Genomic DNA, 27,007 nt, shown 5'->3' on the forward strand with positions numbered 1-27,007 from the left:
GGATTTAATATCCAACTTACAATTTATGCTGGACGATTACTATCGGAGGTTTCCACCTTCGGAATCGGCAGGTTCTGGACAAGCAACTCCAATTTCGGAAACGCCTCCACCCGTGCTCCCATCGATGTGCCCACCTTCACACCCACAACCTGCTCACGAAGAGGACCCGCAATCCTCGGAAGATGACGACCAACGGGAAGAAGGAGAAGTGGATGATTTATCGGAGTGGGAGGACTATCAGGTCCAATCTCCTTCTACATCTCCTCAGACTGCGTCGGCCTCCCCTCCTGTTGATGTAGCAAATTTTCACTTGCTGATGGAACGTGCAACCGCACGTTTTCATATGAAAATGGAGCATACTCAACAAGAATGTTTCCTTTACGATTTTAAAGATCAGCCCAGACGACAAATTAAGACAATACCCATTGTGGAATTCATCTGGAAGGAAGGTGTTAAGGTGATGTCAACGCCGGCTTCCATTCCTCCAGTCTTGCCAAGAATTGATAAGAAATATAAAGCTCCAGACAAGACGCCTGCCTGTCTCATTGGACAAGCAAAACTTGACTCGGTAATTGTCCAGGCGGCTCAGAAAAGGGCCAGAAATCCGTCCTCTGCAGTTACGGCACCGCCGGATAGAGATGGCAGACGCCTAGACTCAATAGGAAAACGAGTTTCCACCATGGCTGCAACAACTGTCCGTGCTGCCAACGCATTAGCCATCTTAGGTCGTTACGACCGTCAAATGTGGTCTGACATCTCACCATTTATCGATCTACTCCCTGAGCCATCCAAGGCGGAAGCACTCCAGATTCTCAGTGAAGGTCAAAGGACCTCTGAAGAGATAATTGATTCAGCTGTTGATGTGGCATCTACAGGTTTTCGCCAATTAGCAGGGGCTGCGGTTCTCCGTAGACAGGGGTGGTTACGTTCCACTGCCTTTAGACAGGAAGTGCAAAACCGAGTTCTAGACATGCCATTTGATGGCGAATATTTATTCGGCCCCGAGGTAGAGGAGGCCTTACAGACTATCAAGAAGGATACCGAAACGGCCAAATCCTTAGGCACTCTACAATTTCACAAGCCGCCCTTTCGAGGAGCGAGAGGACGAGGAACGTCCTTCAATAGAGGTGGATACCAGCAACAACATCAACAATCCTCATACCGTCAGGGTAATCAGCGCTACCAAAATCAGCGCTACCAGTCTTATGGGCAGAAAAAATCTCAATACACCCCAAACAGGGGTAGGGCTACATACCGCGGCAAGGACAAGCGACAATGATATTTTTCACCTGCCACCACCGTCTTTTCACCCTCTCAAAAGACTTGGCGGAAGAATCTCCAAATTTTACTCCAATTGGCAGTCGATAACAACGGACAAATGGGTCCTGGATATTGTCGCCAGGGGCCATGCCCTAGAATTCGAAAAATTTCCCCCAAATGTACCGCCAAAGGGCCCGCCTCCAGCTCACCTGAAGGAGCTGCTTACCCAAATCAAAATGATGATACAAAAAGGAGCTATCGAGAGCGTTCCTCAGAGGATGAGAGGACTAGGATTTTACTCCAGGTTCTTCCTGATCAGAAAGAAGAACGGGGAGTGGCGCCCGATCCTCGATCTTCGAGCATTAAACAAATACCTAAGGAAATTGACATTCCGGATGCTCTCTCTTCAAGAAATTCTGCATCTTTTATCATCGGGAGATTGCATGGTCACCCTAGACCTCCAGGATGCATATTTTCACATCCCCATCCTACCTCGCCACAGGAAATTCCTTCGCTTCAGGGTGGCTGGCAGAGACTACCAATTCAAAGTCCTTCCATTTGGACTACGGTCAGCTCCAAGAGTTTTTACGAAGGTTTTAGCCCCAGTAGCTGCGCACCTCCGGCTGGAGGGGATACAAATTTTCCCATATCTGGACGATTGCCTTATAAAGGCCAATTCTCATGGCACCGTTCAACGTCACCTTCACCAGTGTCTCCACCTGTTTCAGTCTCTAGGCCTGACAATAAATTTCTCCAAATCCCAAATGCAATCGTCTCAAAGAATAGCATTCTTAGGAGCAATGTTGGACACTCACAAATGCAAAGCTTTCGTCTCCAAGGAGAGACAAATGAAAATAAGTCGGCTAGCACAAGATCTCATGCAAAGAAAGTCAGTTTCTGTCCGACTATACAAATCCTTTCTGGGGATGGCATCGGCTTGTATTCCATTACTTCCAAATTGCCGGCTTCAAATGAGGCCGCTCCAGGAGGAACTAGCCCTGCAGTGGCAACAGGTTTCAGGCACTTTCGAGGACCTCATTCAAATCACACCACTCATGAAAGAGTCTCTTCTGTGGTGGACACAGGGGTGTCATCTCAGTCAGGGTCATGCGTTCCTTCAAGAACCACCAAGTCTCACCATCACTACAGATGCATCCCTCGAGGGCTGGGGGGCTCATCTGCAAGGCCTCACGATCAGTGGCAAATGGACTGTGCAACAGAAACGGTGGCACATCAATCGTTTGGAACTGAGAGCCATTTTTCTTGCCCTCAAGGCGTTTTGTGCCATCATTCAGAACACCAATGTGTTGATAAGAACAGACAACACAACAAGTATGCACTACGTCAACAAACAGGGAGGAACTCGATCTCTTCTCCTGTCTCAAGAGGCGCAGGAATTATGGACATGGGCTCTTCACCACAATGTACAGTTGCATGCGGTGCATGTTCCGGGAACGGAAAACGTCCTTGCGGATGCACTCAGCAGGACCACAATCACCAACCACGAATGGGAGCTTCACCAGAACACAGTGGACCACATCTTTCATCAGTGGGGTTGGCCAGACCTGGACCTATTTGCGACAAGTACCAACAGCAAATGCCTGAGCTTCGCCAGCTGGCACCCCCACAAGAATTCTCTGGGGAATGCATTCTCCCTCGATTGGTCCCTGAGGTTTGCGTACGCTTTCCCACCGATTCCGTTAGTCCCCAGGGTTCTGCGGAAGATGAGGAAGGAACCTTGCCGACTGATCCTGATCGCGCCCAGATGGCCGCGCCAGTATTGGTTTACGGAGCTCCTCCTACTATCAGAGAGCAAACCAATTCAGTTACATCCAATCCCGAACTTGCTCAGTGTTCAGGAAGGTCAAGTCTTCCATCCGGACCCAGCATCGCTGAGATTAGCGGCTTGGCTCCTGAACACCATGAGTTTGCACACTTGAACATCCCAGCAGACTGTAAAGAGGTGTTGGCCAAAGCTAGAGCACCCGCAACCATCAAGACTTACAGTCTCAAATGGAAACGCTTCTGTATCTGGTGCCGTTCAGCAGGTGTTCACCCCTTTTTGGCAAAGCCTGAGGAAATTCTTCCTTTTTTCTTGCAGTTGGCACGAACAGGTCTGTCCCATGCTACTTTGAAAGTATTTCTGGCTGCAATATCCAGATATCGACAGGATGGGTCCAATTCTCTGTATTCATCAAGAATTATCCAACAGTTCTTTAAGGGTCTCTTTAGAATGTTCCCTCCAGTACGTCGTCCACCTCCTTTGTGGCATCTGAATGTGGTCCTGGGTCAACTCATGCGTCACCCATTTGAGCCCATCCATCGAGCTGACTTGAAGTATCTTTCATGGAAGGTATCACTGCTTTTAGCCTTAACATCCGCCAAGAGAGTTAGTGATATCCAAGCTTTCACTGTTCATCATCCTTTCCTCCAATTCACTAGCGATTCTGTCATACTTCGCACAAATCCCAAATACATTCCTAAAGTGCCTTCGGATTTTCATCTGAACGAACCTGTTGTTCTTAAATCATTTTTTCCAGACCCGCAAACTCCTGCGGAAAGAGCTTTACACTCGCTTGACATTAGAAGATGTCTCAAATTCTATCTACAAAGAACTTCTGCTGTACGCACCTCTGACCAGTTGTTCATTACCTACGGTGCGATTCGTAAAGGGCAGGCAGTATCAAAACAGACTATTGCAAGATGGATATCTGCTGCCATTGCCTTTTGCCATGCACAGGCCGGGAGACCTTTACCATCTGCGCCCAGAGCGCACTCTACAAGAGCAGTCTCCTCATCTACGGCCTTATTCGCTGGAGTCCCACTTCAGCAGATCTGCAAGGCGGCGACTTGGGCGAGTCGCCATACCTTTACCAGACATTACTGTCTAGAGTCCATCAGCGAGGCCGATACTTCTGTGGGTCGAGCTGTTCTACGGAACCTGTTTCATTAAGGTGAGCCTCTGTTTCCCACCTCCTTGTGTTCTGCTGTCAGACGCTTCTTATGTTATGTTTTTCACATATTTTCTTGATTGCATTATGTTATGCTTTATATGATATGTGTTTATTCACTTCGCATTGTTATTTACATTACTAGCTGACAAGCTGGGTGTTATGAGCGTCTGTTCAGCAAAGATATGTACTGCTAGCTACTCTGATTCAGGCATGTGAATCTATGAAAGACACCCCTAATACTGGAGAAGAACAATAGTTACTTACCTGTAATCTGTGGTTCTCCAGTATTGGTGTCTTTCATAGATTCACATGCAACCCGCCCACCTCCCCTCAGAGGCTTTCTAGGCTATTATGGTTTACCTTCACTCCTTGCGAGAAAATCTGAGAGCCTGAGCCTCTGGGGAGAACATTCTGGTGGGTGCTGGCGCCTGATTGGCTGTAGTTTGGACTATACAAAATGACTATGATAGTCATAGATGGGAAGTTTTTGCCTACTGTACCATTGGCTGTTTTACTTCCTGGTTCATTTCTATTGGTATTACTATATATTTATAGCATTTTATTGCTTTTTTATGTACCGTGGGACTCCCACTCCGACGACGGGGAATGATTCAGGCATGTGAATCTATGAAAGACACCAATACTGGAGAACCACAGATTACAGGTAAGTAACTATTGTTCTTTTAAATTGTTAAGATCCTTTCTCCAGCGTGGGGGACATATATTGATTGTCATGTTTGCTTCACACACACAATCTAGGAACATGATTAAAAAAATATATAGCATATAATTTATATGAGGAGTCTTGTATAGATAGCATGATGACGTCAACAGGAAGCCACTCATCAGATGATTTCCTTGCCTGTTGGGATAGAGTCCGATTCTCTTTTAGTTATTTCTTTTTCATATAAATATTTTTCTCACACAAGAGGGTGTTTTTCGAAGGCATGCCTCAGTAATACCTTTTTTCTTTGTCGCATTTAGCTCTTTGCAGGTTTTATCACTTTATATTGGATTTGATTATTAGGGCTTGATTTTGGCATGAAGTGAAGGGTCTCACAATTTCTGTTTAGTGGGATAACTCACAGAATATGTTTGCTTTCCATAAACCGAAATAAATGTCAACACGGTCGTTCTCAGAAAAATGATTTTCATTGTCAGTAAATCTGAAAAGGAGTACTTTGACAATGGGATTTTTTGTACGGGGGTTTCTGTGTTTAGAGAAACCTCTGTATTGTGTCAAACATTAGGGTTATTGTTTTATATGTATGAAAAGATGATTCTGGATAGAGAATAGCACACTGCTGCACATACATTGCTAAATCCATTTACTCAAATAATAAATGTTTGTATTAGTTATGAACATTGTCACTGGGGATTAATCTCCTGTGATATGTCCATGGCCAGAATGGCAGCTCATTTGTTGGCTGAAACTGCTGTCATTTCAGATGGATGTATATGATTCAACCAAATGTACGCAAGGCATACTACTATGCCATCTAAATAATGATGACAAGCATCCTCAGCTTGTGATTGTAAGGAGTTTATTACATTAATTGTTTCGTTGACTGTGTGAGCTGATGTGTGATAGTGCACCAGAGATCTTTAACTAGCCAATTGGTGGCAAAAACGATGTTGAACCAAACTGTGTTTTAAAGTTCTTACCCCATTGCAGAATCCCAGAGGTATAGGAAACAGAGGCATTTGAAAAGACGATGACGTATAAATGTACTTGCCTGTCTTTTCACTGTTCCAGATAGTTTTTATTACTGTAGAAAATAATCTTCTTATCCTGAAACCATATTTTTGTCCATTGATGACGTTATGAAGTATTCACAAAAAAGTCAGCGTCATTATAGATTCCATATAGTTACAATGAATTAAGTTTGGCATTTTTCGTAAAAGATAGCTTAGAGGAAAAAGATTGTATGTCCAATCAGACAGGGCATTTCAGCTAAGCAGTCTTCCATTGGAAAGAATACAGATTATAGAATGAAAAGTAGTGGACATTATATTACTCATGATATTTGAAAAACGGTCAATAGAGGCTTATGCAACACCCTGTTAATCATTAATAAAAGTTGTCTAGGGTTGGTAACACTAAGAAACCCTAAAGCAGATATGGAACACCACACTGCTCTTAAACTTCCATAATATGTGACAAAAACACCAACATAGTAATGTAGCACCTAATCCAAGTTGTCAGAAGTCAAGTTCAAAATAGGGCCTAAATAAGAGATGAAAAGGGCTAGTTCAGGGTGGGTCGCCCAGAAAAGAAGCTAAAGAACACCAGTTGCAAAAAAGAAATATATAATTCATCATGCTAAAATTCCTCTTATGCCTGTACAAGCTCTCTCCCAGGTTCTGTGGTTCAAAAACAACTAATATAGGTCCAAACCAACCTTGTTTATTCTGAACTCCAACTGGATCAAATTCGAAAGCATTTCAAAACGCCTATGAGAAACAAGATTTGGGTTTCAGTTGTTTGTGCTTAAACATGTTTAGTGATATGTAGGGAAGAAGTAAGCACAGTCTAGTTCTTACATTTTAAGGAAGCCCCCAGATTCAACAGGCTAAAATATTTTCACAAGAAAGAAAAGAAAAGCGGGAACACTTCAGTAGATTGCAGACACTTTAGTGACAGATACTCCTATATGATTTTCTACTAAGTGACGTAAGTAATAGGCAATACAATCAGGAACGGATTGGCTATCCTCAATGGACCCAATTGCTTCTGGGCTTATGCACTGAGGTCACTGACAGAAGGGGGTTATTTCTCAATGGCAACTATTGCGCACAGAGTACCATTGAACCTGTCTCAGTTGCAGTACAATGCCAGGCCCACAGTGTGCAAGCCGGATGGCTAATATCCGTTTGGGTACTGAGGCGTACAATAGCAATAGAACGATCATATAACTTTTTACAGCCACATATGGCAAAGGGATCCCTCACTGTACCAGGAGCTGGCGAAATGTGCCTCTGCAGGCTAGAAAGAGTGTGCTTGAGCTCACCAGACTGCCCCAGTTATATGGTAGTGTCACCCTGTTCCAGCTAATCTGGGGTGTACTTTCCATGCATACCAGCCTACCAGTAAACTACAGTGTTATTCAGTGGGATTGAAATATTATTTTGTTGTTTAAATTTGTTTATTAAGTTTCATAGTTGCAATGCACATCAGGTTACACAGTTGTATCACAGTACAGTTTTGATTCAATAGGTTTCCCTCAGCAGGTTTGCAGTACAGCACCTCTCGACTAAAAACATTAGAATCTTACTCGACATTGCAAGGATGGCTACGCTGACCTAGTGAATATACGATAAGTCAATATGAACATAACATTGATATAACAAGGGAAATAACACATTAGCTCCTTTTTCTCAAAGATTTAGACATTGAAACATTGCACTATGGTGTACATCTGATATCATCCTTCTACGGGACCTATCTGTTTGCTTCCGCGCGGCGCTAGGTTGTGTGTTGAACAAACGATATGCCACACCTAGGCTCTTATTTCACAATTAGTGCCTGTTGCATTCTGCGAAGATTGGCTTGGGAAATGTCAGTAAGGAACCTAAAATTAGTTGCCCTTTGTATGTTGCTGAGCGCGCCATGAACACTCTAGCTCGGCCCTTATGCTCCAGCCAACCCGCCAGGTCTGGTCTGTGCTTCACTCAGATATGTTGTTTGGTGCCTCGACCGGGTTCTGCCAGATTGTGCGAAAGTCTGTCAGGAATAAATCCCAGTTCACCGCAAGTGGCTGCTTACGAACACCTATCGCATCCTCTCGATGCAGTGCTAGAATCTCCGCCTGTGTCCAGCTGAGTAGTGATTGAAACCAGGCACTCTCTGTAGGGGGTTCAGGAGATTTCCAGCGCCGCGTGATTAAACGTTTGGCCACCATGAGCCCCAGATCTATGTATCTGGACGTTACCATGTATTTGCTGGACTTCTGGTACAACCTCAATATGCACACCTCCCATGACAAATTTAGTGTGCGCTCTGTGCACCCCAATATGGTTGTAGGGCTGAGCAGGTCAAAAGCATATGAAGCAGGTTGCATTCTACTTCTTCGCATCTTGGGCAACCGGCGTCGGCTCGATTGAAATATTTATTAATCTTGGCTGGTGTCAGGTAAGCCCTGTGTGCTATGTAATACTGGATGACATGGAATCTTGGTTTAGGGGGAACCCTAGTGGGGCCTTCGAGAATGGCTGTCCATTCGCGCTCGATGCTGGGACGCTGCAGGTCCGCACCCAATGAGCCCGTAGGGAGCTCAACTGCGGTGCTGTGTGTACCTTCAGTGACTCCGCAAACTATTTGACTAGGTAACGGCCTGTCCCTTATTCATGCAGGTATTGTATGGTTAAATGTGTGGCCAGCTTCTGCGCTATGTTGCACCATGTCTTGCGCCGCATGCAGTAGGAACTCTCCCTGTGGTAGGCCTGTATTTTCGGCAAGCTCATTGAAAGGTAGGAGTTGCCTGTCGCTATACAGGTCACCTAGTGTTAGGATGCCTACCACTTTCCATTGCGGTAGTTCCGCCCTAGTGATAGATCGGTGCGTTCTGGGCATGCCCGCAATGGGGAGGGACGACGCATATGGGGTCACGCCGCGTGTGACTCGCCGACTGCGACTGAAGCAGTAGTGGGCCACCTTCAACAACAGTTGGGTTGGCTGTCTGCCTTTCCTACTGGGATGTAATAATTCCACCACCTGCAAATGCGTGAGTTCTGGCGTCTGAGACGCTAATTCTTCCTGGTGTCGTGCAATCAGTCATCTTGCCACCCACTGGAGCTGGGCTGCAAGGTAGTACTGCTCCGTATTTGGCAGCGAAAGGCCTCCATTAGTTGTAGAGAGGTACATCTTGGACAAGGCCACTCTGCTGCGCGTCCTGTTCCAGATGAATTTCCTCATCTCTAGTTCCAGTCCCTTAAACAGTGCCGGTTTAAGAGCGGACGGTAAATTCTCAAAATGGTGTAAGAGGCGCGGGAGTACCACATCTTTATCCAGTATTATGGGTGTCTTTCATAGATTCAAATGCCTGAATCATGTCCCGTCATTGAGACGGGAGTCTCCGGTACATAGAAAAGTAATGTCCTATAGACATATATAGAGAGAAGTAGGCCTAAGGGCCTCACCTTAGTAGCCTATCTTTGTCCTTTTGTAAAAAGGACCAAACTCTAGAAGAGAGCCAATCAGCTAACACCTCCCTCTAAAATCTTCCTGTCAGGAGCCTCAGTCTCTCAGATTTTCTACCGCACGTTGTGCTAAGGGAGTCTCCGCCTGAGTTCTCCTCAGGTTTCCTAACTATAGCCTATTTCTTCACAAACTTGGATTTCTTTTCTTCACGTCTGACTATGGCTGATACTGAGAAGAAAAAGGGTCTCTTCAGAGCATGTACTTCTTGTGGAAAGAAGAGATTACATGTGGAAGATCAGCACAAGACATGCTTGTATTGCCCTATTGCCCGTATCCGGACCATTCAGCAACAGACTGCAAAATGTGTAGAACTTTTTCTACAAAAACGCTGAAAGGCAGAGAAGGATGTCTTTTACTCTGGCTGAACAGGCTCAAGACCAGAGACAATCTGGAATCTTCTGAGGAGGATGAGTACTCTTCGGTCTCCTCACAGCTGTCTTTAAAAAAGGCTTTAATTTCAGTGGGATTGGACCACCTTTTTGATTAGTGCAACACTGCCAGTCATCAAACCAGTTTAGAGTCCATTGACCCCTAGTTATCCCTAATCACAATTTCCATGTCTCTATGTATTGTGATCCCTTGATTGCCATAATGTTTCACCGCAGATGTAAAAGAAATCAAGTTCTATTTCTTATATCTAATTCTTAGCTCAGGCATGACACCAAGCCTAGTCATTTCTCTGAACATCAGGGCCAGGTTTTAGTTCAGCTTTTCTAAGTACAGCTGGAAGTCAAATTCATACAGGGACGCCAGGTAGTACCATCTGTGCAGTCTCAGACACAAGTGTTGTTGATGTTCCCTAAGGGGAACAAGCATGAAGCTACAGGACGAATAGCAGTGAGGACAGGGACAGCCATATGTAGCGCCTTTGTCCCCACAAGCTCAGGGATTGGCTCTTGTTTACTGTAGCTCTAGTCTTGTGTGTTGAATATAATAATGATATCTAGTTAAGTGCACCTTCTCCTAGCGTCATCCAAGTGATAGAGGGTATGGCCACTCTAGTGAATCAGACAGATTTATAGCCTTCACCCTTATTTCTTCCACGTCTTGCTCAATCTGAGGCTGTATTACAAAAAGTGCCCCTGTGGTGCAACAGGTTTGTGCACCCGGTTTGTGTGCCCCCGGAGAATGTTAGTATTACAGAAGTGGCCACAGATGCTTTTGAAGCCCCTTTTGTAATATTGGTAGCGCTGGCGCACAGGTAGTGCTAGCGCTTACTCTAGAGTACGTTCTCTCATTTGCATGGGGGTGTGGCCACACACACATGAAGGAATCACTTTGCCTCTGCGCCTGCGCCGTATCATGGATACAGGCGCAGAGGCAAAAAGATGGTGCACTCTCAGTGCACCTCCTAAAGGCAGCCCTCTGGAGGAGAGAATGGTGGTCCATTGGACTCTCCCAGATATCCCTCTGCAGTCGGGTACAGTCACTTATGACACCTGCCTGCAAGGGTATCTCTCTTCCTTCTTGAAAATACAGGCGGCATGCCTCCTGCACTGCGAAATACAGAGCGAATTTAAAGTAGTCGCACCATATTTCACTTGAATGCCCTGCCACAAGGGCAGCACAAGTTTGCGGCTGCCCTGAGTGCAGCACATTCTTTGTAATATGGTACACTGTCCATGTTTGCCTGCGCCGCACCTTTTGAAATGTGATCTGTGGTGGAAGCAGGGAAAGAGCGCTGTACATAATATGGCTCCTGGTAGGCTATCACAGAAAACCTAGAGGTTATGCGCCGTTAACCATCTCGTCATAAACTCAGACTAACCAAGTACAACCAAACCCATCAAATATGGCGAAAAACGCATAGCTACAATTTTGGCCAATATTTTTGTATCCATATTGTTTTTAGGTCTCGACTATTCTATCACGTTAGGGATTGAATAGGCGAGATTATAGTAAGCAGTCCGAAAAGTCTACCTAGCCTGCGGATCGCGTACAGTTCATGTGAGGCAGGCGCGTGCACATCAAACACCATCGGCCTCTGCATCAGACTTCGAAGGAAGCCGCTCGCACACCACCATTTGTCTGATCCTAGGCATCAGACTTCAAAGGAATCCGCTCCCAAGCCGCTCCCCCGCCCCCCATCAGACTTCAAAGGAATGCGCTCCCGCTCCCCCACACCCCCTCCCCTCCGCCACAGCAATGCCGAGAGCTTGTTTTTTTTTTTGTTGCATCCATTTCGCGGGGAAGCCGTGTTTTGTTCAGCGTTCTCTGCACCTCTCTCGTTTTTTTTCTGGACGAAAGTGAAAGCCTACCGTGCTTGTTTACAGTAGCCTTGCTCCTCAAATGCTGTTGCTGTGTTGCCATCTCTCTAGAGACACTCAGCTTGAAAACACTCAACTTGCTAGCTGCAATGCTACATCGGCTTTGCTTTGCCTCTAGACACGCTGATCCATCGCAGACTGTGCTGACTCTGCCCCTCCTGATTCTGAAACTGACCATCGCAGTCACCACCCAGTCTCTTCTCTCTGTCTTATGATGTGTGCCCTGCCACCATTTACTTCTGACCCTCACCCTCACTCACCCTCACTCACCCTCACCCACCCTCACTCACCCTCACACCCTCACCGCCACAACCCTCTCACCCTCACTCACCCACACACACTCACCCTCCCTCACACACCCTCACCCACCTCCTCACCCTCACACCCCTCACTCTCACACCCCCCACCCTCACACACCCTCACCCTCACACATCCCCCCTCACTCACCCTCTCGCCCTCACAGACCATCTCACCCTCACACACCATCTCACCCTCACACACCCTCTCACCCTCACACCCCCTCACCCTCACATCCCCTCACATCTCCTCACCCTCACATCCCCTCACATCTCCTCACCCTCCCTCACACCCTCACCCTCACACCCCCTCACCCTCACACACCCTCTCCCTCACACACCCCCTCACTCACCCTCACCCTCACACACCCTCACCCAACCCCTCAAACCCTCTCACTCACACACCCTCCCCCTTACCTCACACCTCACCCACCCTCTCACCCTCACCCTCACCCTCTCACCCTCACCCACCTTCTTACCCTCACACACACTTTCACCCTCACACACCCTCTCACCCTCACACACCCTCACACACCCTCACACACCCTCTCACCCACACACCATCTCACCCTCACACACCATCTCACCCTCACACACCCTCTCACCCTCACACCCCCTCACCCTCACATCCCCTCACATCTCCTCACCCTCCCTCACACCCTCACCCTCACACCCCCTCACCCTCACACACCCTCTCCCTCACACACCCCCTCACTCACCCTCACCCTCACACACCCTCACCCACCCCCTCAAACCCTCTCACTCACACACCCTCCCCCTTACCTCACACCTCACCCACCCTCTCACCCTCACCCTCTCACCCTCACCCACCTTCTTACCCTCACACACACTTTCACCCTCACACACCCTCTCACCCTCACACACCCTCACACACCCTCTCACCCACACAGCCCCTCACCCTCACACACCCTCACACCTTCACCCTCACACACCCCCTCACCCTTATACCCCCACACACCCTCACCCACCCCCTCAAACCCCCTCACTCTCGCACCCCCTCCCCCTTACCGCACACCCCCTCACCCACCCCCTCACCCTCACACACACTTTCACCCTCACACACCCTCTCACCCTTACACACCCTCTCACCCACCCTCACACACACTTTCACCCTCACACACCCTCTCACCCCCTCCCACCCCCCCTCCCCCTCACACCCCCTCACACCCCCTCATATTCCCTCACCCACCCCCTCACACCCCCTCACTCTCACACCCCCTCACCGTTACCTCACACCCCCTCACCCTCACACACCCTCTCACCCTCACACACCTCTCAACCCCTCTCACCCTCTCTCACCCTCTCACCCTCTCTCACCCTCACACCCCCTCACCCTCACACACCCTCACCCCCCCACACCCTCACCCTCACATACCCCCTCACCCTCACACTCCCCCTCACACCCTCACACACCCTCACTCACCCTCACATGCTTTTCTCACACACCCTCTCACCCTCACACCCCTCACCCCCTCACCCCCCCTCACCCTCACTCACACACCCTCACCGTCACACCCTCTCACCCTCACACACACCCTCACCCACCCTCACCCCCCTCACTCACCCACCCTCACTCACTCACACTCACTCACACTCACTCACACTCACTGCCTCACACTCACTCACACTCACTGCCTCACACACCCTCACCAGCATAGCATAACAAAGCATAGCATAGCATAACAAAAAAAGCACAGGATAGTATAACATAGCATAGCATAACAAAACAAAACAAAGCATAGGATAGCAAAACAAAACATAGCAAAACAAAACATAGCATAACAAAACACAGCAAAACAGCATAGAATAACAAAACAAAGCATAGCATAACAAAACATAGCATAACAAAGCATAGCATAACATAACAAAGCATAGCAAAACAAAACAGCTTAGTATAACAAAACATAGCATCGCATAACAAAACACAACAAAACATAGCAGAAAAAAACATAGCATAACATAACAAAACATAGCATAACAACATAAAACAAAGCATAGCATAACCAAAAATAGCATAACAAAACAAAGCATAGGATAGCAAAACAAAACATAGCATAGAATAACAAAACAAAGCATGGGATAGCAAAACTAAACATAGCATAGCATAACAAAACAAAGCATAGGATAGCAAAACAAAACATAGCATAGCATAACAAAACATAGCATAACATAACAAAACATAGCATAGCAAAACACAACAACACATAGCATAGCAAAACACAACAACACATAGCATAGCTTAACAAAACACAACAAAACATAGTATAGCAAAACAAAAAATATAATAGCATAGCAAAACATAGCATACCAAACACAACAAAACATAGCATAGCATAACAAAACATAGCATAGCAAAACAAAGCATAGCATAATAAAACACAACAAAACATAGCATAGCATAACAAAGCATAACATAGCAATACATAGCATAGCATAACAAAATATAGCATAGCATAACAAAATACAGCATAGCCTAGCATAACAATTCAAAGCATAGGATAGCAAAACATAGCATAGTATAACAAAACAAAACATAGGATAGCAAAAAAACATAGCATAGCATACAGCATCACTCCACACCTCCACAGCATCATTCAGGGGCACCACAACATCACTATGCGCTACCACAGCATCACTCGTTCGCCATCACAACATCACTCAGCGCCGCCACAGCATAAATCTGTGCAACCATTCAACAACACCTGGTTCAAATCTGTTCTCTCAATGTTTCAAGCTTTATTACAAATGTAACAAAAAGATGTTAATATTTCACTTCTGTTCTTGGATTTTCGTCACAATAAAAAACACTGAACATAATCTTAGCAAAGGTTATTTACAAAAGTTTAAGCTATTGCCGTTATAAATTACAATAACTTTTATTTAAGTATTAATTATTGAAAAAAAATTAAGCCATTGTTATGTGTAATATCAATACATGTAATTCACTTAAATACAACACATATTGCATTACAAATTCTATAGGTGTCACATTTGCGAAAGTTATAACTATTGGCATTGTAAATGACAAAGCTATTAATTTCGCTATTTTCAAAAACAAAACATAAATAAAAAATGTGTCATTTACAATATGAATAGCTCAAACTTTCCTAATGCGAGACCTATTGCATTGCAAATGCTTGTTTGATAGCAGTCTCTGTGATAAACATTGTGATGATGGTGTATGATGTGTTACTATTAAACCCTGTCTCATCATAGGTGGAAGTAAGAGATCCGGACAGAGGATGTCTAAGGCCAGTGAACCTTTGTAAATCTTGACAGTGAGGCAATCTTATCCCCAGCTTTAATAGCTACCTGACCGCAACAATTAACATAGTGTTCCTTGAGCAAAGCCAACATGGTGCTTCCTCTGGCGCAGCCTCTTAAGCTATTATTTAATATAATATGCAGCAATTGTAGAGAGGCTATCTGACATGGATCAGCATATCTTTCCCCCCTCTTTACTGTAGGCTATGCTGTATTAGTCGATCTATCTAGTCTGGGATTCAAGATAAATTTGAATTCACCCCCTGAGATTATAGAACTCTGTTCCATCTGCATACATGCAGTGGTTACTTCATCAAACGTTTTTGATCATTGTATACTACATCGAAGCAGACCTTGTACTTCGAGGCTACGACTCCATGTCTGCAGTTGTGTGTAGCTGTTGAAATTGTCAAGTCAAGTCAAGTCAGATAATTTATATAGCGCACTACATACCCAGAGGGTCTCAAGGCGCTTAGGTAGGAGAGGAGGATTACTTGTCAAATATCCACGTTTTAAGTTGCTTTCTAAAGGCTAGGTGGTTCTGGGTAAGGCGAAGGTGGGTGGGGAGTGAGTTCCATGTTTTAGCTGCCAGGTATGAGAAGGATCTGCCTCCCATGGTGGTCTTGTTGATGCGGGGTACAGTGGCGAGGGCTTGGCTGGCAGAACGTAGTTGGCGGGAGGGGGTGTAGAAGGACAGTCGTGAGTTGAGGCATTCTGGTCCGATGTCGTAGAGTGATTTGTGTGCGTGGGTTAGCAGTCGGAAAGTGATCCTCTTATTGACGGGTAGCCAGTGGAGGTCTTTCAGGTGGCCAGAGATGTGTTCGTTACGCGGGATGTCTAATATGATCCTGGCTGAGGCGTTTTGGATTTGTTGGAGTTTCTTCTGGAGTTTAGCGGTAGTACCTGCGTAGAGAGTGTTGCCGTAGTCCAGTCGGCTCGTGACCAGAGCATGGGTGACTGTTTTTCTGGTTTCGGTGGGGATCCAGCGAAATGTTTTTTTGAGCATGCGAAGAATGTTGAAGCAGGATGAGGATACGGCGTTGACTTGTCTGTTCATTGAGAGTGAAGAATCCAGGATAACGCCTAGGTTCCGTGCGTGGTCTGTCGGGATGGGTGCTTTTCCAAGGGCTTCCGGCCACCAAGAGTCGTCCCATGAAGAGGGGGATGTACCTAAGATGAGGACTTCTGTTTTATCTGAGTTCAGTTTCAGACGGCTTTGTTTCATCCATTCGGCAACTTCTTTCATTCCTTCGTGTAGGTTGGTTTTGGCGGTGCTGGGGTCATTGGTGAGAGAAAGGATCAGTTGAGTGTCATCCGCGTAGGAGATGATGTTGAGGTTGTGTTGGCGAGCGATGGCCGCAAGGGGGCTCATGTATACGTTGAAGAGGGTGGGACTGAGTGAGGATCCTTGTGGTACTCCACAGATGACTTCAGTGGCCTCGGACTTGAATGGTGGAAGGCGGACTCTCTGGGTTCTTCCGGTGAGGAACGAGGTGATCCATTCAAGTGCTTTTCCTTGTATTCCGATGTTTCTGAGGCGTTGTAAAAGGGTGCTGTGGCAGACTGTGTCGAAGGCTGCAGAGAGGTCGAGGAGGATGAGGGCGACTGTGTCTCCATTGACCAGTAGAGTTCGAATGTCATCTGTTGCTGCGATGAGGGCGGTCTCAGTGCTGTGTTTTGCTCGGAAGCCAGATTGTGAGGAGTCGAGGGATTTGTTGGCTTCTAGGAAAGCGGAGAGTTGGTTGTTGACAGCTTTCTCGATGACTGTGGCTGGGAAAGGAAGGAGCGATATGGGGCGATAATTTTTGAGTTCGGTGGGGTCCGCTGTGGGTTTTTTCAGGAGGGCGGTGAGTTCAGCGTGTTTCCAGCTTTCCGGGAAGGTAGCGGAATTGAAGGAGCAGTTGATGACGTCTCGGAGGTGCGGTGCTATTATGGAGTCTGCTTTGTTGAAGATGTGGTGAGGACATGGGTCTGTGGGGGATCCTGAGTGGATAGAGTTCATCAGGCGGATGGTGTCCTCAGTGGAGATTGGGTTCCAATCGTTAAGAGTGTTCAAGAGGGGAGGTTGTTCATCATGTGGTTGGGTGGGTTGGACTCCGGGTTGGTTGTCGAAGCTGTTGTGGATGTCTGCAATTTTGTTGTGGAAGAATAACGCCAGGGAGTCGCAGAGGGCTTGAGAAGGGGTGATGTCGTTGGAGTTGGCCGAGGGGTTGGTAAATTCCTTGACGATGTTGAAGAGTTCCTTGCTGTTGTGGGCGTTGTTGTCTAGTCGATCCTTGAATGCTGTTTTCTTGGCCTTTCGGATTAGTTGGTGGTGTGTGCGGGTGGCGTTTTTGAAGGCGTCCTTGGTGCTAGTGGTTGGGTCTTTTTTCCAGGCTTTTTCAAGGGAGCGGCAGAGTTTCTTGGACTTCTTAAGATCATCGTTGAACCAAGAGGCCTTCTTGCTGCCAGGTTTGCTTTGACGTTTTTTCAGTGGTGCTAGGATGTCGGCGGTGTTGGATATCCATAGGGTGAAGTTGGCGGCGGCTTGGTCTGGGTTAGAAGAGTGGGCTGGTGTGTTTAGAAGGAGCGATGAGATCTGGTCGATGGTGATTTTGTTCCAGTTTCTTTGCAGAGTTGGTTGGAGGTGGTTGGTGGGTTTCGGCTTGTTGTAGGTGAAGTGAACGCAGCTGTGGTCAGTCCAGAGGAGATCCGTAGTGTGGCTGAAGGAGACATGATTGCTGGAGGTGAAGATGGGGTCGAGTGTGTGACCTGCGATGTGGGTGGGGGAAGTGACCAGTTGTTTAAGTCCGAGGTTGGCGAGGTTGTCCAAGAGGGTGGTGGTGTTGCGGTTGTTGTTCTTTTCAAGGTGAAAATTGAGGTCTCCCAGAAGGATGTAATCTTTGGAGGGGAGCGCGTGTGGAGTGATGAAGTCCGTGATGTCTTCACTGAATTTTGAGCGGGGTCCTGGTGGTCTGTAAAGGAGGGTGCCTCTGAGTGTGGTCTTGGGATCGATGTGGATCTGGAAGTGAAGGTGTTCAGAGTTGGCGAGGTTGACGTCAGAGCTGGTTGAGATGTGGATTGATTTTTTATGGACGATAGCGATTCCTCCTCCTGTGTGGCCGGTGCGGTCCTTGCGTGTGATCTTATAGTCTTCCGGGATGGCAATGGTGATGTCTGGGGCGGAGGAAGCGTTCATCCATGTTAATGATCTCAGTGACTCCCTCGAATATGAATTATTGGAAGCAAAGAAAATGGTATGTTTCCCACCATAGCAAATTTCTATTCTGTCTCCAGATCTCTTTCAACAGTTTCACCACCTTGTCATATACATATTGAAGTATGCCATGACTCGTCTAGTCATTCTGAGATTATTAAGTCATCAGGTGTTCCAGGAAGCCACACAGGTCAGGGGTGCATCTGCATCTCTAGCTCCCATCTCCATGCCTTACATAGCTGCACTACAACACATTAGCCGCCAGATAGCCAGGAAAGGTACATACCCTCAGCTGCATAGACAAGTATCACAGCCTTTTTCATCAAAATAACATATTTTCTGGGTATGATACTGGTGTACACCAGTGCTGGCTTGCACTGCCTCTTTTCACCCAGTCACAGAGGCTGGCTTGACCCTTTATTATAAGGAGAGAACAAGCCAAACCCCCCTTCCTTTCTTTTTATGTGGCAGGGCTTTGAACCACAGCCATGCAAGAATTACAGTCAACACCTGTCCGGATCCATTTCGTTAGTACATGCATTTCACATTTATTCAACTAACCCAGAGCCTTTACCGGAGGAGCTCATCGATCAAACAGATTTTATTCTATATCATTCAGCCCTGAGATTGAAGCTATAGCTTCCTTCTCTGTGCAAGGAGGTCTATACGATCTAATGTTGGACTTTATGAACTACATAGCTCCCATCGAATCTGCAAACACATGTGCCTTCTTGCTCTTATGGATAATTGTCAGAATGACCAGGTATACAATGACCTAGTCTCATTGTAGTTTTTGCAGTTTTTTCTTCACTCCAGTATACTCTTCATAAAGCTCCTGGGCAGAGAGTGTGAAATTCAGAAAGATTGCTGGCATTGTGCCTTCATCTCTCAGTTTCTCTTTTCCTCTCGCTTGTCGTAGTATTGTGTTTCTGTCTCTGGAATTCAGGAGTTGAGAAAAATTGATACTTGTATAGCGCACTACTCACCCCAAGGGTCTCAAGGCGCTTGTACGAATACCGCTGTGAAACCCATCCTGGCTTTCCCTGTGAGGCGTCCACTCCTGGGCACCCCTAAGGTGGAGGCCAGGCATCCTTAGCGTTGTGGGGGCCGTTGTGGAGATTAAGCAAGCTATTGCCCAGAGTTGCAGAGTGGGACTCCATGATTGGAATAGGCACCGAGGCGAGAATTATCAGGTCCGTGGAATTATTTTGAGCCCAAGACCCGCCGAGGCGGGGAATTGAACCCTGGTCCCGGGCTAGACCTCTGCATCAGGGTCTGCCGCTCTAATCATTGAGCCACACTTCTCCACACAGAACTAATGACTCTCTAGGAGAAATATAATTCAATCACCGTGAGAGCGAAGAGCTTCTTACAGCAATCTGAAACGGAGCCTTAGTCATGCCACACATAGAAGTCACGCAGAATGCGTGACTTCTATGTGAAGAATACACAAATTGAAGCATGAATGCTTAGACTACACGACAGCTTGTATTTACAGAAGATTCACAGAGGATTGTTTTTCCTCGTTTTTCAAGCCTCATATTTATACATCAAAGAAGTATAACTAAGTTATCCATCGTTTTTCAAGTTCCTTATTTCGGTGACCAAGAACTGGAATCAAGGGCTTTACAAATATTAATTGATCAGTCCTGATGATGGTTTCATGGAAACATTCATAGGAGACCGAAACGTCGACCCTCACCCTCATCCTACAAAAATCAATAATATTTGCATATTGGATAGGTGTGCTCAGGTCCTACAGAGGAGTTAACTGAGATTTCCTTACATCTCCCTGTAGTCCTGTGTGTGTATATATATATATATATATATATATATATATATATATATATATATATATTTGTATTTTAAATCCCTTGTGTCTAATTTTTTGATAAAATTCAATTCTTTGCATATACACCTTCTTGTTTTTGTTACTGTTTTGTTGATTTTTTCATGTTGAATGTATTTTTGCACTAACAGACATTTGTGAATTGAATACATATATTTGATTGAACTAAACGCCATCAGGACCATTAAATTGTCCTTTAAAATAATACTCTAAATAACATCGAAATCTTTATGCAACAAACTCCCTTGGAGGCACTTCCTACCCATTACTTATCCTCACCCAAGCCCCCAAGGGTATACTGGGTTGCTCACCGTCTTTACCTTACGCCACTGCACAGACACTACATGGCTCATACTCTAGTTTAATATGTCAGGTTGGCGCTCTGTCTTATTCATGCTAGGTTAGTACTCCAGCCTGTCCTGCATATTGCCCTATGGATGCAACAATCCCTCGAACAATAGTGTGCGAGTTGTGTTTGTGTTTTGCCAAGAGGCTTTTCATTCCATTGCACCTGCAAAAATGCTCCCCTATGTAAAGCACTTCATGTGCATAGTTTCCTTTAGCTTTGCCCTGGTCTATGTTTTGTATCAGCAGTGTGTACTCCCCTCACCTCTCGTAGCATAGACGTCCGCTTTAATAGCAGCATCCATCCACACGAGGTGCAGAACCGCAGAATTGCTACAAGTCTGCACAACTCCTCTCAATAAGCTTCTGCACCATCTACTGCTGCTTGCCCAAATCTCTTCTCAGGTCATTTGGGCCCCAACCACTGTAGTGTATGTTGGCTCACTTCTAGTGGACCACCCTATCGTTTAAAGGTGTCAGCACTATGCAAATCCCTCATTTCTAGACCAGTCCCTTGTGCCCACCAATGCCTTTCTCCAGGCAAAACCTAGACCTTCTCCCTCCTGATGCGCAGAGTGGTGGGCTGATTCTCCATCGTCGCCCATCACGCTGACACCATAAGCCTGCAGGGCAGTCTCACCAGCAAGGCTATTAGCCGCCTGGTGGTATCATCACTCACCAATCTATGGTGCTACAAGATTGGCACAGTTGCCTCTTCATCTGTGAACAGTAAAACTGTTCCGGTCCAGCCTCACACACAGCCAGAACAAGTCCTCGAGCAGCTGAAATGCAAACATCAAGAGGGTAGGCAATCAATCACTTTGTTTTTGGGTGTTCACTTGAGGAAGACTTTGCTTTAATAGAACATTGTGTTGGATTTTCAGTCAAGCTATCAGAGCCCTTTCAGAGTGCAGCCAACCAGGTCGCCGGCTCACTAGCTCCCTCTTGCCCCTAAATTCAGATTTAACCTTTGTCTAGTGATGGGTGGATATGAGTAAGCTCTTATCAATTATTCAGGCTCATTTTAGGGCAGCCTGCTCAGTTCATACTCAAGTTATTTATTGTTAATCTAAAAATATGTTTGTTTGTATATATAAAAATTAGAAAACGAGCAGTGTGATCTTGTTATCTTGCTTTAGTAGATGCCTTCCGAAATTTAATATGACAACAGGTGGGCTTACTAGAAAGCTTTTGACCATCAAGGCACCACAGGAATGTTCTGATAATGTCATAGGACTGAAGGCTGCCATTCAGATTGTTTTGTTATATAACTATTGGCTTGGTGGATATCCACTAAGTAACTGAGAAACCACTGTCCAGGTTTAAATTACAAAAACATACTTTGATCATAAAGAATGCAATAAGCAATGTTTGGCATTAAGAGAAAAAAGATGATTGAAGGAATGGGTATCTTTCATAGATTCACATGCATGAATCATTACCCGTCACCGAGGCAGGAGTCCCATGGTAAATAAAAATAGCAGTGCAAAAGGTAAATAACAGTAGTAGGCCCTAATGAAAAAGCCTGAGGCCCAAATCTTAGTAGCCAATCTACATCATTATGCTAGAAGAACCAAACTTTTAGTGCAACCAATCAGCTATCAGCACCCTCTCTGAATAGCGAGTTCTCCTCAGATTTTCACCGCATGTCATGTGGAAGGAAGTCTCCCTGAGTGCCAGATCTTTTTTTCTTCAAGATGTCTGATAAGGCCTTGTTCAAGCCCTGCAGAACCTGCAACAAGAAAAGAGTCCATGTTGATGATCAACATAAGGACTGTATCTACTGCCTCCACCCCAAGCATGAGGCAAAAGATTGTAAAATCTGCTGCACCTTCCCTTCTAAGACTCTTAGGGATAGGGAGGCAAGAGTCCTGTTGTGGCTTAAATCCTCAGCTGAAGAGGATGACAGAGCCTCAACATCCAGCAAGAGAGCAAGAGAGCCAGATCTCAGGACAGTTCTTCTAGTGAGGGGAGAAAACATCTAAAATCCTCCCACTCTACTTCTGGCCCTTCTCAGAGGTCTCCTCCTATGTCCTCTGGGCCTTCAAAGTCTCCACAGACTTCTGCTCTCAAGGACTCTAACAAACAATCTTCAAAAACAGTGAGTAAAAGCCTTTCAAAATCTCTGGCTTACACTCCATCGCCGACAGTTTCTGTCACTACTTCTACTCCGTCGACGGAGACTATCTCTACTTCGTCAATCACATCTCCTATTCTGTCAACGAGGATTGCTGTGACTTCTAAGAAGACCATCGTGGAAGACTTGTCAACGAAAGCCCCATCGACGAAGCTATCAGAGCCCTTTCAGAGTGCAGCCAACCAGGTCGCCGGCTCACTAGCTCCCTCTTGCCCCTAAATTCAGATTTAACCTTTGTCTAGTGATGGGTGGATATGAGTAAGCTCTTATCAATTATTCAGGCTCATTTTAGGGCAGCCTGCTCAGTTCATACTCAAGTTATTTATTGTTAATCTAAAAATATGTTTGTTTGTATATATAAAAATTAGAAAACGAGCAGTGTGATCTTGTTATCTTGCTTTAGTAGATGCCTTCCGAAATTTAATATGACAACAGGTGGGCTTACTAGAAAGCTTTTGACCATCAAGGCACCACAGGAATGTTCTGATAATGTCATAGGACTGAAGGCTGTCATTCAGATTGTTTTGTTATATAACTATTGGCTTGGTGGATATCCACTAAGTAACTGAGAAACCACTGTCCAGGTTTAAATTACAAAAACATACTTTGACCATAAAGAATGTAATAAGCAATGTTTGGCATTAAGAGAAAAAAGATGATTGAAGGAATGGGTATCTTTCATAGATTCACATGCCTGAATCATTACCCGTCACCGAGGCAGGAGTCCCATGGTAAATAAAAATAGCAGTGCCAAAGGTAAATAACAGTAGTAGGCCCTAATGAAAAAGCCTGAGGCCCAAATCTTAGTAGCCAATCTACATCATTATGCTAGAAGAACCAAACTTTTAGTGCAACCAATTAGCTATCAGCAACCTCTATGAATAGCGAGTTCTCCTCAGATTTTCACCGCATGTCATGTGGAAGGAAGTCTCCCTGAGTGCCAGATCTTTTTTTCTTCAAGATGTCTGATAAGGCCTTGTTCAAGCCCTGCAGAACCTGCATCAAGAAAAGAGTCCATGTTGATGATCAACATAAGGACTGTATCTACTGCCTCCACCCCAAGCATGAGGCAAAAGATTGTAAAATCTGCTGCACCTTCCCTTCTAAGACTCTTAGGGATAGGGAGGCAAGAGTCCTGTTGTGGCTTAAATCCTCAGCTGAAGAGGATGACAGAGCCTCAACATCCAGCAAGAGAGCAAGAGAGCCAGATCTCAGGACAGTTCTTCTAGTGAGGGGAGAAAACATCTAAAATCCTCCCACTCTACTTCTGGCCCTTCTCAGAGGTCTCCTCCTATGTCCTCTGGGCCTTCAAAGTCTCCACAGACTTCTGCTCTCAAGGACTCTAACAAACAATCTTCAAAAACAGTGAGTAAAAGCCTTTCAAAATCTCTGGCTTACACTCCATCGCCGACAGTTTCTGTCACTACTTCTACTCCGTCGACGGAGACTATCTCTACTTCGTCAATCACATCTCCTATTCTGTCAACGAGGATTGCTGTGACTTCTAAGAAGACCATCGTGGAAGACTTGTCGACGAAGCCTTCATCGAAGCATACGGCGACGAAAGCTCTGTAGACAAGTTCATCAGTCCGATACCAGCCATCTGCCTCCTAATCTGATCCAGGATTTACAAGCCATGCTCGCAGATTATAGACAACGATTTCCACCACAGCAGGTGATCCCACCACCTCCTCCTGTGTCAGTTCCAGATATTTTTCCTCCACCTAAGGCTCCAATACAGATGCTTCTGAGTACAGAACCTTCTGAGGAACGTCAGCCTTCCCAACCTTCTCAGGATCCAGACACATCCTTTGAAGAGGAAACTGAAGAAGGAGAATTACACGAGAATCCTCATGTGGATCCCTGGGATTCATATATTATTCCTATGCCTTCGCCACCGATCCCCCAGCCATCTGATTCGCCACCAGAAGATATAAGGGGTTTTCACAATCTCATGCAGAGGGCTGCTGCCAGATTTCAACTTCCTGTTACCGTGGAAACCACAGAATGTTTCCTTCATGATTTTAAAGAAGAATCTAGGAAGGTCACCAGGGCCGTACCTATAATTGATTACATATGGAATGAAGGCGTCAAAATCATGAAGAACCCTGCATCCGTGCCTGCGGTGCTTCCACGGATAGATAAGAAATATCGGGCCCCAGCTAATAGCCCATCTTGTCTCATCAGTCATCCAAGACCAGATTCGGTCATCTCCCAGGCTGCCCAGCAAAGGTCTAAGAATCCGGCAACACCTATCACTACACTGTCGGACAAGGAGGGACGTCGATTAGACCTCATTGGGAAAACATTTTCAACTATGGCAGCTGCTTCCATCAGGGCTGCTAACTCCCTAGCCATCATATCTGACCGCCAAATGTGGTCAGATATGGCTGGATTGATCAACCTCATTCCAGAAGACAGAAAGCAATAAGCACAGAAGATCTTATTGGAGGGTGAGTGTGCTGCATCAGAAGCGAGTAACTGCGCACTGGACATTGTAAATACGAACTTTAGACTGCCATGGATGTCTTAAAGCCACCACCTTCAGACCAGAAGTCCAGGCAAAGATATTGGTCATGGCTTACGATGGCGAATCATTGTTTGGCAAGCACATCGATGAGGCCCTCCAAGCAATTTAAACCTGTACGGACACGGCAAGATCTTTGGGTTCCCTACAATATAAACGTGGAACATTCAGAGGCGCTAAGGGGGCTGTTATTCCTCTAGAGGAGGTTACCAACAGCAGAACAGGCAGTACCAGCCCCAATATAGGCAGAATTATCAATCATCATATCGCCAATCCAATACGGCTGCTTTCTCTCGCCTGGAGGTCGAAAGCGATCCCAGAACCAAGGCCGAGACACTAGCAGTGATCTTAGCAGGGAGCTATTCACACCTTCTCCCCTTCCCGTGGGCGTGGAAATTTCAACATTCGTGGACAGGTGGCGAGAAATCACCTACGATCAGTGGGTTCTGGACCTGGTGAAAAACTGGCATACCATAGAATTTGTCACCAAGCCACCTACCGCTCCACCCAGGGGACCCCCTCCCCCTCGTCTTCACTTATTGTTTAAAGAAGCTGGTATAATGCTCCTCAAAAATGCCATAGAGAAGGTCCCAGGACATCAGAGACGGACAGGTTTCCAATCTCATTTTTTCATGATCAAAAAGAAATCGGGGGAATGGCGACCGATCCTGGATCTTCGTAACCTAAACAGAATACTCAAAAACAAGGATTTTACATGGTCACTCTCTCAGAGATCTTAGATTGCCTAAACGAGGGAGATTTTCTGGCTTCTCTGGACATGGAAGAAGCTTACTTTCACATCCCAATCATTGCAAGTATCTCCGCTTCACTGTGGGTGGCGCCCACTATCAGTTCAAAGTGCTCTCGTTTGGACTGAAATCTGCTCCAAGGATCTTCACGAAATGCCTAGCTCCTGTGGCGGCAGCATTGCGATCCTGAGGAATCCAAGTATTCCCGTACTTGGACGATTGGCTAATCAAAGGTCCTTCGGAGCAATCGGTCAGGGCTTCCATTGCAACGTGTCGACATCTCTTCAAGTCTCTGGGGCTGACTGTGAACAAAAGCAAATCCCAGTTACGTCCGATTCAAGTCCTTCCTTTCCTTGGGGCTCGTCTGGACACGGTCCAGTGCAAAGCATTCTTGTCACAAGAAAGGCAACTTTGTCTTCAGAAGCTAGCACTTCGGGTCTCAAAAAGAAAGTCCGTTTCGGTCTGCATATTCGCCTCACTCCTGGGGATGTGCTCTTCGGCCATAAACCTCGTCGCTTTGGCAAGACTCAGAATGAGACCTCTGCAGGAAGAACTGCACCTTCAGTGGCAGCAAGCTGTAGGTTCTTTCAGCGACATCATCAAGGTCACACCACGCATGGTAAAGGCTCTCTACTGGTGGTCACAGAGAGTCAACTTGGCAAAAGGACTCACGTTCCTGCAAGAGGTTCCGGATTTTGTTCTGACCACAGATGCCTCCATGGAAGGATGGGGAGGTCATCTCCAGGATTTGTAGGTACAAGGCAAATGGTCTCAACAGTACAAACAACAACACATCAACAGCCTAGAATTGCGAGCAATTTTTCTATCCCTGCAAGCTTTCCTTCCAAGGTTTGCCGGGTCATCAGTGCTGGTTCGGACAGACAATACCCCCAGCATGTTTTATGTAAACAAGCAAGGAGTGACAAGATTGGCACCTCTGTC

At 46.0% G+C, this 27,007-nt stretch overlaps 1 protein-coding gene across 2 annotated transcripts in view; it reads left to right on the forward strand.

The window, feature by feature from the left end:
- Nucleotides 1-27,007, forward strand: part of CDC42BPA (CDC42 binding protein kinase alpha) — a 1,012,118-nt gene that overhangs the window by 541,972 nt on the left and 443,139 nt on the right. The gene's annotated exons all lie outside the window — the stretch shown is intronic.

Source organism: Lissotriton vulgaris, chromosome 6 (genome assembly GCF_964263255.1).
Source record: "Lissotriton vulgaris chromosome 6, aLisVul1.2, whole genome shotgun sequence".
In the NCBI taxonomy this organism is placed as follows: Eukaryota; Metazoa; Chordata; class Amphibia; order Caudata; family Salamandridae; genus Lissotriton; species Lissotriton vulgaris.